At 42.2% G+C, this 12,764-nt stretch overlaps 1 pseudogene; it reads left to right on the top strand.

Annotated features, from left to right (window-relative positions):
- Window positions 1–318: 318 nt before the first annotated feature.
- Window positions 319–12,600, top strand: LOC116638501 (annotated as a pseudogene).
- Window positions 12,601–12,764: the final 164 nt, after the last annotated feature.

The raw sequence follows: 12,764 nt of genomic DNA on the forward strand, positions 1-12,764 counted from the left end.
CCAGCAGGAAATAAGACCAGTGGCCTCAGGGGTAAAATGAGCTTTTGGAATCTGAGACCTTGCATAGAGGCTGGCACATTAAGATATGCAGGAATGTTGGTTGATTGAATTGGAGAATCACTGAATTAGTGATACAAATAAGTGTGAGGGGAGGGCTAAGGCAACGGCAGTGCCATTTGTAAAAGTACAAAATCAGGCAGAAAGAAAGAGGACTTCAGATGAGGATCTAAATGATGCAGAAGTCACAAGGGGGTTGTGTGTGTGTGTGTGTGTGTGTGTGTGTGTGAATGTTAATTCTGTCAACTCTTAGACTTGACCATGAAAACTTGGCCGAAGAGACATTCTGAGACAAAGGGCCTCTGTGCCCAGCTGGCTCAGACCCACGGAGGACAGCTCAGAGGGCTGAGGAACAGCCTGCTGCTCAGGCCTCCAACTGATATGCGATTGGGACCGTCTGCCAACTGTGGGTACTTGGACATGCTTGGCCTGAGGAAAAGTCACCCTGGACAGATGCCCAAACCAAAGAGGCTGGATCCAGCTGGCCTTTCCAGGTCCCAAGTACACACTGATGGTAAGGGTCTCTGCAGAGGCCGCAGGGATGTAGAGGTGGGAGCAGGGGCCATTGTTAACATACAGAAAACAACAACAAAAAGGCTGGAAGGAAATATATCAGAATCTTGACAATGGTCACCTCTGTGAGGTAGATCATAGGTGTTTTTACTGCTTATCTGCTGCCTCTGGGCTTTTTACATTCTCTACAATAAATTATTTTGCTTTGAATAATCAAGAAACATAAAATAAGAAAAATAGACACTATTTGCCTGCCTTTCTCATTAGACTGTGAGCTCCTTGAGGGCTTGAGGGCTCAAGGAATTATGACTTACTAGTACTTTGATGTTTAGCACTCACGCTGGAAGAGTATAGGAGGTCTGTAAATATTTAAGTGAATGATCTATATGGTCTTCTACTTCAAGCATTTAGGCTCTTATTCAATGCCCACTTTGGCATTGTGCTTGGCTATGTGCTTCCAATGGCCTCAGACTTGGCTATGTGCTTCCCAGGGTATAGTTGATTAGAAATGACAACCTATAAAATGAATGGAGGACCTACTAGAGGTGCCCATTCAATGACAGCAAAACTAATTATTTTTAATAATTATTATAATCACAATAATCTTTATTATTATCATCTTATTTAATTGGGTCCTCATGCCAATCTGTCATTCAACAAACATTGAGCACCTACTATGTGTACAGTATTACTTTCTTTGAAGAGTTTAAATATAAACCTTATTTACAGATGAGCACACAGATTCAGAAAAGTGATTGGCTCTAGTCATATACAGAAACAGGTGGAAAGGCTCAGATTGTTATCCAGTGCTGTTTATTACCCCACAAGGCATTTTTATCAGCTGATAAATATTTGAATGGCTATGGTCTATGTGGCAAACATGCAGACAGACTGGCCGGTAAAAAGAAAGGAAAGGAAGTGGGCAGATAAGCTGGTAGACAGGTAAGCAGGGATGTAGGTTCCCTGGTCTTGAGAACTGAGTAGAGGCAAACACATTGACCCCAGGGAGAAGTGAGTGCTCACAGCAGAACCAAAACAATGGAGCGAGAAAAATTTCAAAGCAAACCCATACCTCTGCTGTACATTACAACCTAATACAGAGTTTGAGTATTCAAGAAACTTTGTATTTTGTTTAAGATTCTCTATACAAGGGGCGCCTGGGTGGCTCAGTCATTAGGGTCTGCCTTTGGCTCAGGTCATGATCCCAGGGTCCTGGGATCAAGCCCTGCATCGGGCTTCCTGCTAGGTGGGAAGCCTGCTTCTCCCTCTCTCACTCCCCCTGCTTGTGTCCCCTCTCTCGTTGTCTCTCTCTGTCAAATAAATAAATAAAATCTTAAAAAAAAAAAAGATTCTCTATAGAAGAGGTCAGAGTCTTTTATAATGTTTACAAAAAGTTTCCATTGAAAGTGGTAGATAAAATGTTGGCACCCAAAGAACTAAACTTTAGTTCTTCTAGCAAATTTTCTTTTGCAAAATAAAATCTGATGATGCTGGATAAATGTTGCAAATATATTTTAATGTAATTATACAAGCATTTTCTAAAGGACCTATTGTGTCCCAAGCTCAGGACTGGGTGTTGAGGAAGGCACAACTTTTACCTTCAAGGCTAAAAATATTTCTCTCTCTTTATCTTTGATGTTATATATCTTTGTATACATATACACATGTGTACAGATTCTGCTTCAAGTAGTATTTATTGAGCATTTACAATGTGCCTGACATTGTGTTGCATGCTATTTTATTTAATTCTCCCAGAGACTCAATGAGTTAGGTAACTTCTTTCCATAGACAAAGAAACTCAATCTCAGCAAGGTTAAAGATACTCCTAAAGCTAGTGGTGGAGATGAGTCCCTAGCCCAGTCTTTGGATTTGAGCTCCATCACAAGCTAGACATGGTAGGAGGTGCAATGTGGAGATAAGTTCATTTGACATAGGAATCATGGTTATGTGGCCTCCTTGGTTTTTCTCTCTACAGACTTGGATATGATTATGTGCTTATATCAGCTAGATGTACAAGGTTTCCAAACTCCTGTTACTTTTTGTTGATTGGATCTCTGGGGACATACAATATTTGACCAATGTGAAGGACAAACTTATCAGAGGAAAAAAGATAGTAGCATCCAACCTTGGTTGATACGCAGGTCTCTTGCTCTCAGTAAGAGCTCTCCTTGAGCTGGCCCCTTTTTACTTTCCTCTCCTCTTCCCTGAAAACTATACAGTACTGTTTGCATTTCCCTTGAAACACCACGCTCTTTGATGCCTCTGGGTCTTTTTATGTGCAAGTTATTCCATTTAGAACACCCACTCCTCACCTTTTCTGCCTTTTCAATTCTTACTTCTTCAGGCTTGCATTCTCTGAAGTCCACCCTGTCTTTGGAGGGCAGACAGTGCTTTTCTGAATTTCACTGTCCTTGTGCTTCCTTCTATCACTGTCCTTACCACACTGTATTGTAACTCTCTACTTGTCTGTCTCTTCCACCAGACTCTGAGCTTTCTGAAGCTCATAGGTCCCTAAAGGGAACTTGTCAGATTCATGTCTGTGTGCCTAGTGCCTTGCACAAAGTGCATATCAAGAAATATTTGTTGAATGAAGGAACAATGAACCCAGAGCCAGGGTGCAGAAGAACTGAGTTCTAATCTCAGCTCTGCAGCTGACAACTTTGTGTCTGTAAGCAAGTCACTTCCTTCTCCAGGCTTCAGTTTCCCTGCCTGTAATATGAGAAGGCCAGACGAAATGACCACTAAGAGTCATTCTGGCTTGAGTCTTCTGTGATGTTTAGATGTTATGATGCTAAGAAGAAAAGTCTAAAACATTAAAGTTGAACTTTATTAACCATATGACACTGTTCTCCTAACAAGAAAGGCTCCTTATTTTGGAACATCTTCAATTGTGTCAGGTTTGATTTGTATCAATACTGTTCACCCAGAAAAATAATTACTCATAAGAAGTTCTGAGTTCTGCCCTAACCTTTCTTACCATAGAGTTCAAGATTAAAGTTGTACAACTGTTTCTACATGTTAAATTCAATGAACATTTGTCAAATGGATTAACAAATGGGTCAATCTTATTTGTAAAGCTGAGAGTCTTACGGCATAGGCAAAAGGTAAGGTCATACATACATCCATTCAGCCATTCAACAAATATTTTGGCAATTAACTCTGTGTGAGATACTGGGACACAATGGTAAGTAAAATAGCTACGGAACTTACCAGTCTGGTGGTGTCTGGGGAAGACAGACATTACTCAAATTACATGCAAATAATTTTATTAATTACAAACTATAAAGGACTATGTCTCTTACCTTTGCTGTGCACTCTTTAGGTTATAAAGGGCTTTTCACACACTTCACCTCATGGGAAGCCATATAGCATAAGGGTTAAAAGTAACGATTTTAGTGTTGTATAGGGCTGGGTCTGAATCTGGCTTGCCCACTTACTTACAAACTGGGCTCTTGGATAAGTTTCTAAGGTTCACTTTTCTCATCTTTTGAATGCGGGAAAAATAGCACATTCATCACAGAGCTATCATGAGAATGCAATGAGCTAATGCATGGGAAGCACTCAGCACAATGTTTGACATATGGTTGCTGAACAGTAGCTGTTAGTATGATTATACAGTTTTTTGTTCTTCATAGCACTTTTCCCTGTATCTCCCTCTTATTCCAGAAGAAAGGCCGGGTCTGAAATCAGACAGGTTCACATCTCAGATCCACCACTTACTAGATACAAAATGAAACTAATAGTATCTTTTCACAGCATTATCCATCGGAGTAAATGAGGAGAAATATTTAAGGGACCCACACGAAGGCCAAACATATAACAGGTCTTTTGACTTTGGTATCAATCCTTATCCTTCATGGGACAAATTGTGGTCAGGGAAGTGGTAATCACTCCAGTCTAACCACAGCAACGTTAGATAGAAAGGAGCTCTTGGGGCCCCACCGTCAGGAGTAGTGGGTGAGGTGGCCACTGAGATGTCTTGGCCTGTCTAACACTGAGATCTTGGGAGAGATAGGGGAAGACTGGGGAAAGCAAACCCACTCCCTGGGCCTCATAGGGAGGTAGTTGAGTTGTCAGGTTTGAGTCACAGGAGCTGACAGAACCAGCTCAGAGTGGTCTTCCAGGATGTGCGATAAAGTGGGGTTTTCAGGGGCAGAGCTAACGCAATAACACTAGATATTGGGTAGTGGAATTTGAGAAATACCCATTCAGCTGTGGGGAGAGATGAAATGAAGGCTACACCCAAGGCTTCTTCCATCTCAGGCTGCCAAATTGCCCTGTGACTCTTGGACCCCCGTGGGACCGGGAAGTGGGAGTCAGCATAAAATCAGAAAGAAGGAGGCATGAAATCAGAAAGGCACTGAATGTTTGGATGGAGTGCCAGGTCCCAAAAAGAATGCCTCTTTGTCTGTAGGCCATCTATGCCAAAGCAAAACAAATTTATCAGCATCTTCTCAAAATTGCAAGGGAGAGTCTAAAAAGTTTAAGCAATAAAAAAGGGCAAATGGAAATTGATTCTTTAATATCATCATTACTAATTCAAGAAGTATAAAATGGTATTACTAATCTCTTTACTTGAGGTGAAGTGATTTTATTATTTTATCTTATTAGACATAAATATGTATAAGGGCTTTGTTCCGCTAGCCATATTTTTTCTATTTTTAAGAGAATGCCTCACGCCTTTCAACCATACAATGCCATGGTGGTTTTTAGGACTTCACTCCTACAGAGGAGGGTAGGTGGAGCATTAATGTGTAAGTGGCTCAAATATTTGGTAGTCAAGCCTCTCCACATGGTAGGGCACAAATGGTAGAGTTTAGGCATCAAATAGTGAACGGGATTTCAGAAATATCAGAGTTATCCCATGATATTCCCTTACTGTTCCTGCAGGCTTGGTCAGCCTTAGCTGCATCTTACTGTCTTTAAGAAAACACAAATCAGGGGCGCCTGGGTGGCTCAGTCGTTAAGCGTCTGCCTTCGGCTCAAGTCATGATCCCAGGGTCCTGGGATCGAGCCCCGCATCGGGCTCCCTGCTCAGTGGGAAGCCTGCTTCTCCCTCTCCCACTCCCCCTGCTTGTGTTCCCTCTCTCACTGTGTCTCTCTCTGTCAAATAAGTAAATAAAATCTTTAAAAAAAAAAAAAAAAGAAAGAAAACACAAATCATTCTATATGTTCCTTAATTCTTCTTTACCCCATGGATGGATGGAAAAAGTGACGGGTGGAATCTAAACTTATGCTGGATTATGGTAATTTCAGTTTACCACAGGAAAATTTTATGGAGACAAAGGAAAGGATAAAGGTAAATGCTGGAATTCAGCAATATACTAATTGACTGGAAAAAAGTTCTGACTTTTATACAATTGTTTTTACACATGTTATCAATTCATTTCTCTTCACTAGAATAAAAAAAAAGTAGTAGATGGAAAAGAATGAACTGTCCACAAAAATAATAATGTCCATTTATTAAATAACAGGTATTCAGGGGCACCTAGGTGGCTCAGTTGGTTAAGCGTCCACCTTTGGCTGAGGTCACGATCCCAGGGTCCTGCTCAGCAGAGAGCCGGCTTCTCCCTCTTCCTGCCACTCCCCCTGCTTGTGCTCTCTCTCTCAAGTAAATAAATAAAATCTTTAAATAACAGGTATTCAAAACTAAACTCTTAGACCCATTATCCCCATTAATCTTCCTAACAACTTCATGAGATGGTTACTGTTATGTTCCCAGTTTTGCAGAGGGGCCCCAGAAAGGATGGGTAATTTGCCCAAAGCTATATACACAGCTAGTGAGAGGCAGAGCTGAGATTGGATTCTAGGTCTGACTCCAGGACTGTGTTCATTACTGCTGGACTAGCCTGCTTTTCCCCCACCCTGGGATTTTTTATATAACACTGTATTTGAAACAGGGAAAAGCACTGTATAACCTCCAAATGTTGCTGTCCCCTAGAGCAGCTTGATACCAAGGAGAGTGGAGCAGACAGACCTAAGGCTAACTCCCATGACTCACTAGCTGCATAATTTGGGCAAGTCTTTTCACTTCTCTGAGCCTTGATATTAGATAGAGATGATAATCATCAACTGCCATGCTCATCAGACAGGGCTGCTAGAAGAGCCAAATAATATAATGAGGGAAGGGGGAGCTCTGAGGACAAGGTCTACAGGCAAGGTTTTATTTATTTTTTTTTTGTCTGAGAAAGCTTTTATCCTATAAATAGAATCCATTGATTGTCCCCAGGAGTAACTTCCCATCTTCTCTCTCCTGGCTACTGTTATGAATCTCATTTTCATGTTTATTGAAGGACAGAATTACAAACTGGCTTGAGCATTTAAAATCTCATTTAAATCCACTCTGGAAAATTGTTTCCAAAGGAGAGAGAATTGCAGACGGGGTGACTCGTGGGATGTCAGCTTCTTGGTGGCTCTGGGGGTAGTCTGCATAGCCACCCATTTCCCCTCAATTTGATTTCTTGTGTGTTGCTCCTCATGTCTCATCCCGCTCAAGTTCATTAGGTTCCCCTTGGTTGTCTAGAAGGGCTCTTGGGTACAAATGAGGCTCGGTAATGGGGGGGATTGTGTTGGACTACATAGCAGGATCTGGTAGAGCCGAGATTCTGCTCATGGTCTTCTGCTTATGGGTTCAGTGCTCTTTTACTTGGGCCCACGCCCTTTCCCTGAAGTCTTCCCTGGCTACTCTAGCCTCACGTGAGGTCTTCGGGGAAGTAAGCATACTCTTTAAACTACAGACAGTTCCTAATGCAATAACAGACATGAAAGTGCTTAGCACTTAGCACTGGTGTGCAGTAAGCGCTTCAGAGACAGCTGAATCAGGAGCTGTGCTTCTTCTATGCAATTTAACACTTATTTATTGAACACTTCTATGCCAGGCCTTGGCCTAGATGCTAGGAACATAAAGATGCCCCTGCTCTTCAGAAGCTTAAAAACTATTCAAAGAGTCTGAAATAAACCTCCTTGCAACCTAGTGTGACCCAGGGAAGTACAGAGAGCTATGGAATCATGGAAGAAGGATCCTCTCTAAACATGAATAATGATAGCCCTTTGCATTTTATGTTAGCAGTTTACAAAGTGCTTCTCACAGCTCTTACCCATTTGACTTTCATGGGATCCCTATGAGGTAGGAATAATTATCCACATTTTCTGATGAGGCAACTGAGGGTCAGAGAGTTAAAGTGACAGACAAAGTCAAACCAGTAAGCTGGATAGCAGCATGCAGCATGGAATAACGGAAAGACCGCTGACTTGGAAGTCAGGAGACTTGGCTTCTGTGTCTGTCATTTGTGACAATGTGATCTTGGATAATTTTCCTTCTCTGGGGCTTAGTTCCCTCATCTATAAGATAATGTACTTAGACTAGAAATGTTCTGTGAGTCTCGGGATAAACAGGGCCTTGTTTTGTAAAGCTGCAGAACAGTATTTAACTATCTTGAAAATTGAAGGCAGAATGGTATAAGGGGGAGAAACATGGATTAAAATCCCAGTTTAGTTCCTTATTTGCCATGTGGGCCTAGGCATGTCACTCCACCTCCCTATAACTCAGACTCCTAATTTGTAGAGATAATACCCATTTTGCAGAGTTCCTCTGAGGCTTGAATAAGGTAATGTGTCCAGCATAGCACCTGGCGCATAGTAGGTGTGTAAGAAAGTACCAAAGATTGGTGAGACCGAGTACTGGGTCTCTCTGGCTGTTCTTTGAGTATTTAAGCCTAAAGATTCTGTGTTCTCTGCTCCCAGGTCTCCAGACCAGTGAATGCCAAGTTTTGTGCCCTTTCATCCAGGTTTAAGCCATTCAGCATGAGAATAACACCTTGGTGGTTCAGTTTTCAGTAAAACATGAGCAAGGCATCGATTGTGGTGGCAGGTACGTGAAACTCTTTCCTGACACCCTGAACCAGGAGGATGTGCATTCAGAATCCGAGTATTACATCATGTTTATAAGCTTTCTGATAGCAGTCAGTATAAGCCCCATGAGGTCTTAATGAGAGCCACTGTAATTGTTGAAGAGACTCAGATTGACCCGAAACAGGAAATTTCTAATTCACCTTCCTATGCAGTAAAATTCTTCAACAACCTGAAAATAAAGCACTTTAAACCTAAGTGTTAGTGTAAGTAAACCAAAGAGGTAGAGAGCCACATGGCATTAACAAGGCTGTAGTACAGAGAGACATTCCCCAGTTCTCAAAAAGGGAGAAAGGAACCATAAACTGTGTAGACACTCTCAGAATGTACCTACTACAGTAGGCTTTGTGCTCTGAAGGAGGTTCCAGCCCTTGATGAGGGAAGGCACAGAAGGTCAGGGAAATCACCTTTATCTAGCATTTATAATGAGTCCAGAGTATTGCATCTCTAACCTCACTATGTCACTAGGCCTCCTTGGGGCAGTCTAGGTCTTACTTCGCTCCAACCTTGAATGGTGGTTGAGATTTAAAAAACCAACAAACAACAAAAACTAACCCATCTCCCAAAGCACTGATGAAGAATGTGAATTTTACTGAATGTTTTTATACAAAGTCAGAGGAAAGTGTTGCACCACATTTTGTTACAGCAAAATTTCCTTAAAATTCTCCTTAAACATTTCTTTCTTTTCCTAAGGAGTTTCAGATCTCTTGCTTCAAGCCCTTACCAAAATCTTCCTCTTCAGCCTCTTTCCCTTTTTCTGTCTGCACCCCCTCCTCCCAACTCTTTCTCTCTCATCTTTCAATCTTGTCCATGCATAGAATGATATAGCACTCTGGGGGCCTAAATGCCTAAATGCCCCCAGAGTGCTATATCATTGCCCATCTCTATTCTCTTCAGAATCCACCCTCATCACAAGGAGTTTATATGTGTGTATGTGCGAGATGGTTGTATAGGGAAATTGAAAATAAATTTTCAAATGTGATTTTTTTCATATGAATATAATTTTTTCAATGGCCAAACAATCAAACCATTTTCAGCTGTTATCAGGTCCATTTTACAGATGAAGAAACAAAGGCAAGAAATTTGCCCAAGGTGAATAAGTGGGAAGCCAGAATTTGAACCCAGTCCATTTGGCTTAAAGCCTGTGCTTTTTTCTATTCTACACTTTTGCCTTCTATTTGATGGGGACACAGGCAATGTGAATTGTTTTTTAAAAGGCAGAATGAAAGACATACTTTAAAAAAGATATTGGTGAGGAGCTATGAGACCACAAAAGATGCATGACTCAGTCCAACTGGGGGCTTTTTGGAGGGGCTATTAATTGTTCTTTGAAGAATGAGTTAGATTTTAATAGGCAGAGAAGGAGGTGGAGGGAATATAATGAAGACAGAGGAAGCTGTGCAAAACTTCAGACACATGAAATAGAAATGCAAGTAGAAAAATGATGAGACCAGTAGGGCTAGAGCACCGTGTGTGTGTGTGTGTGTGTGTGTGTGTGTGTGTGTGTTTAGGATAGTCAGAGAGCAATAACATGGGGAATGAGGTTGAAAAACTAGGTTAAAACCTATTCTCGGACCTTTGTCACATTAAGCTCTCTAGGCTCAGAGCCACTGATCAACAATTGCCTCTGAAGTTTTCACAAAGCAGAAAGAACCCCAGGCTCTGTTTCTCGGTTGGCTTGGGCTGAATCCCAGCAATGCTACTTATTAGCACTTTGACCTTGGGCGAATTGCTTAACTTTTCTGAGCCACAACTTTCCCAGCTAAAGGTGGAGATAATAACAGCTGCTTGTCGTGAGAACTAAATGATTTGATATAAGGTACCTGGCACAGGAGGGGCTTTCTGATTGGGTTTGGTCAATGGAAGCCTTGGCAGGAGATCAGAGGGAGGCAAGAAAGGTGTGTCACTCAACTGAAAGGCACAGCCTCCCTCCTGGCCATCCTCCCCATGGGACTTTTTTTCTTCCAGGCTCTGGTAACTACTCTTGCTCCTTGCAAGGATAGGGGTAGGAATAGCCCTACTGTTGCTAGCTGACAGCACAGTACTATTCCTATGTCTTCTCAATGTCCTGCCCCCTTCTTTGTAAATAGTTCCTTTATTAAATTCCCCTCAAGGAATCCTAAATTAGAGTGTGCTATTTATTTCTTGCTGGGACCCTGATTAATACATAGGCTATGTCTGTCTTAGCCTCAGACCAGGCAAACTGCCTAAAAATGATATAAAATCACGCATTAGGATTTAATTTCTAGGCCCTGACATCTGTGGCTTTGGCAACAACAAAATACAGGTCATCTTTTGCTACCAAGGGAAATACCATGAGAACAAAAAGACCATCAAATGCAGGGTGAGTATGTGGGCTGGTCCTCAGCCTGGGGGAGAAGGATAAGCATTTTATGTATGTTGTCTCACTTGATCCTTACAAGAACCCTATAAATTAAATACCATCAGAAAATAGATATAGAGGGGCGCCTGGGTGGCTCAGTCGGTTAAGCGTCTGCCTTCGGCTCAAGTCATAATCCCAGGGTCCTAGGATCAAGCCCCACATCAGGCTCCCTGCTCGGCAGGAAGCTTGCTTCTCCCTCTCCCACTCCCTCTGCTGTGTTCCCTCTCTCGCTGTCTCTCTCGCTCTGTCAAATAAATAAATAAAATCTTAAAAAAAAATAGATATAGAGAAGTGCTATAAATTATAGAAGTTCACATAGGAGCAGTTTCTAAAAGCCTAGGAAGTCAGATAAGGTTCCCCCTTGGAAGAATGTTTGGCATGGTCTATTTGCCCACTACTAGATATTGAAGGGATGGGGGAGATGGGGAGTGCTGAGCTTAAATATGGGTGATGGGTATATCTTAGTAACATCCAGTTAGAGAGATCTAGGTTGGTTGGAGAATAGTAGCTGGATTTTATTAACAACTCAACAGGCATTCACCAATGCCAACTTTGTGTTGGGCCTTGGGCTAGGGATAGAGTGAGCCAGACATGGCCCCTGACCTCACAGAACTCACAGTCCAGTGAAGGTACAAATCAAAAAAAGGACAGGACTGCTTAGTATGCTGAGGGTCTGGGGAAGCACAGAAGAAGCCCCCTACATAACCTGGAGACTCAGGAAATGCTTTTTAGAGGATTTCCCTGTGCTGAGTTTTGAAAGATGAGCATGAATTGGTTTTGTGAAAGAGTGACAATTTTAGGGAGGATTTAATTCCTGGAAGAGGTAATCACATGAAAAAAGTCAAGAAGACTTGAGAAATTTGCAAGAAATTTGGCACAACTAGAGTGCCAGAGAGGAGCAGGAACTGAGTCTAGAAAAGCCCGTAGGACTTGCGTCATTAGAGAACTTGTGTTCAGGCTCAAGGCCTTTGTTAGCAGGACTGTACATGCAGGGGCTCCCTGAGGTCCTCCTCTGGGGTAGGCCTTGTGCTGGAAGCTGCAGACACAACAAATGAGTCAGACATGACCTCTCCAGTCGAGAAGCTTACAATCTAGGGGGAGAGACAGAAAAACAGACAAGATCAGAGAATGAACAGAGCCGTGATGGAAGAAGGGTAGGGGCTAGGAGAAACCAAAGGAGTGTGTACTTAGGAGAATGAGATCCAGAGTCTCTATTGGGGTTAACCACTGAAATGGGATGAGGGATGTGGTGAAGTATGTTTGTATATATGTGGGGGGTGGCATTCAGGAACTGTTTTCAGTGGTGCATTTAATGCTTGAGGTCCAAAGATGTCCAATATGGGCTGAAATATTCCCCATCCCCTTTCTAGATCAATAAAGACATTTACCTATACACTCTGATCATTTGCCCCAATGCTACTTATGAGGTCAAAATCAACAACTAGCAAGTGGCAGCTGGGGTTCTGGAGGATGACTGGGACTTCCTACCTCCCAGGAAGATAAAAGACCTCTGTGCCTGGAAACCAAGGAAATGGGATGAATGTCTGCAAATAGAGGATCCTAAAGATAAGAAGCCTGAGATCAGACAGTGTTTGTCGGGGAAGCAGGTGGAGAGGTCAGCTATGGGGCTGGGAAAAAAAGTCTGGGGAATAGAAGCAGAAACTGGGGCATTAATCCCTCAAGGAGGTGTCCAGCTAAATATTGGTATCCAAAGAGGTGTGGAGGAAAGAGGAAAGTAAGTCACATTTGTTGAGACATTATTGATCCTTCCGTCAGCCTCTGTGAACAGTGTGCTCTGAATAAGGAAACTGACACTTAGAAAATGAAGTGCCTTGCCAAGTACATATACATTAGCACCAGCATTTGAACCTGAATCTCTGATTCCAGAGTTATTGATATGGGG

Source organism: Phoca vitulina, unplaced genomic scaffold, assembly GCF_004348235.1.
Source record: "Phoca vitulina isolate PV1807 unplaced genomic scaffold, GSC_HSeal_1.0 scaffold2, whole genome shotgun sequence".
Lineage (NCBI taxonomy): Eukaryota > Metazoa > Chordata > Mammalia > Carnivora > Phocidae > Phoca > Phoca vitulina.